The sequence below is a fragment of the Populus nigra genome, chromosome 4, assembly GCF_951802175.1.
Source record: "Populus nigra chromosome 4, ddPopNigr1.1, whole genome shotgun sequence".
Classification (NCBI taxonomy): Eukaryota; Viridiplantae; Streptophyta; class Magnoliopsida; order Malpighiales; family Salicaceae; genus Populus; species Populus nigra.
The window spans coordinates 25,019,266-25,021,549 of NC_084855.1; the positions used below are offsets into that span (position 1 = coordinate 25,019,266).

Consider the following 2,284-nt stretch of genomic DNA (forward strand, 5'->3'; position numbering starts at 1 on the left):
TTGGTTGAGTGTTCATTAGTTTCATAAATTCGACACACAATGTCTTGAATAGATTTTAATTGACCACTCTTTTTCAATTTTAGTGCCTCGACTTTTCTAGCTAAAGATGCAAACTTGGCTTGGAAGTCATGATCTTCCATAAGGTTGTACATAGCTCCACTGGATATATGAGGTTGAGTTTTACCCGGTGCCTCATAAGTACCTGTAGTGTCCCAATTTTGAGTATTTTCAGCTAACAAGTCTAAATACTCCATTGTTTCATTAGGGTCTTTATCTTCAAAAGTTCCATTGCACATCAATTCCACCATTTGTCTATCTTTAGGTGTTAACCCTTCATAAAAAAGTGAAACCAATCTCCATGTTTGAAAACCATGATGAGGGCAAGTATTAAGCAAGTCTTGATACCTATCCCAACATTGGTAAAATGTTTCTCCTGGTTTTTGAGTGAAAGTGGTGATTTGTCTTTTGAAAGAGTTTGTTCTATAAGAAGGGAAAAACTTCTTTAAAAATTGTTGTTGCATTTCATCCCAAGCACGAATGGATCCTGGTCTCAAATTTTGTAGTAATGTTTTAGCTTTATCTTTTAAAGAAAAAGGAAAAAGCTTTAATTTGATGGTGTTCATGCTACAATTTGAGTTATTATAAGTGTTACAAACCTCCTCAAATTCTCTCAAATGCAAGTATGGATTTTCTAGATCTAAGCCATGAAAAGAAGGTAAAAGTTGAATAATGTCTGACTTAAAATTAAAATGAGATACATCAGGCGGAAAACTATACATGAGGGTGCACTTGTTCTTGTGGGATTCATGTGGTCTCTAAGTGTTATAACACGATTATTCTCATTATGAAGCGACTGGTTATCTTTTTCGGCCATATTTTCTAAAAATGATGATATCTTACAAAGTCTACAACTTAATGTACATGACCAAACTCTCATGCACGTGTAAGAAGAGAATAAAAGGAAGAAACAAAAAGAAACAAAAGTTAGATAAAATGAAAAGTGAAAAGTGAAAATAAATAAATATTATAATTTATACAAGAATTTACCTCCCTGGCAATGACACCGAAAACTTGACACAATCAAAAGATTGATGTCTTATTCGAAGTGCAGGAGTGTCGAAGTAATAAATAACCTGGTAAGACTGGGGTCGAACCACAAGGAGGTGAACTATATAAATTACAAATAACCACAAGGAGGTTAACTATATAAATTACAAATAATATATATATTTAATAAAACAAGAGTTTATGAGAATTGTATGGGATATTGATGTAAGGATTAAACAAGGATAAAACAATTGTCAAGGTTAGAGGATCCACTAATGGTATTTCAAATAAGTATAGTATAAACTCTTTTTATTACTCAACTGGAAACCACACACAAAGGAGGTTCCAATCGGATTATAAATTGTTAACATGATTACATTAGTTATCTTATTCGAATAATGCTAATACTTGTAAATGTTGTCAGGTATCATGATGTTAATTTATGTTAACAACAAATCAGGTTCCTTTCATAACACAGGTGTCGCTTATACCATATAGTTGGTTATGAAAGGATCAAGTATTTGTTATACCAAGTGTTATACAACATAAATCTAGATTAACCATTTAACAAGCAAAGTATTAAGAGTGACTAAGATAACAAATACAAAACATGTTAATATCAAACATTAAAGTCCATGTTAAGTTTACACTATACTTATTCTTACACTATTAGTGTAGCCTTTTCACCTTGACATAATAAACTTAGCTAAACATAATGAAGAAGAGAAACATAAATAAACAACATAAGAACATAAGTATAGTAAAGGAAATGAAAAGCATAAACAAGAGATTAAGGAAAATATAATATGAAATAAAACTTAAACATTACAAAAATATAAAGAAAGAAATAAAGAGCATGATCTTGATCTGAAAACAAAGATGTCTAAATGCATGGCAAATGCCTTCTTTTATAGGCCAAAATTCAGAACTATTGATTTGATGACTAATTGTTGAGTGGGTGGCCACCTCTTGACTTGGTAACAATCATTATCTTCTTGTCTGCAGAAAACATCATTACTCACATCAGCATTTGAGCAGATAGTCTTTATGAAAGTTTTGGGAAATTGTCTCAGATTTCCAACTTGGTGCATTTGGACTTCTAGAACTCGAGATATGGGCTGAACACTGAATAATGTCTGGGCTGCAGGACAGATTCTGACTTCTTTGTTGTTGCTACAAGTTGAATTTGAAAACGTTCCTTTTGAATATTGGACTCTTCATGAAAGTTTTAGGCCTA

The 2,284-nt window shown here is 32.0% G+C and overlaps 1 pseudogene; it reads left to right on the forward strand.

Annotated features, from left to right (window-relative positions):
* Positions 1 to 366: 366 nt before the first annotated feature.
* Positions 367 to 477, forward strand: LOC133693028 (small nucleolar RNA R71; annotated as a pseudogene).
* Positions 478 to 2,284: the final 1,807 nt, after the last annotated feature.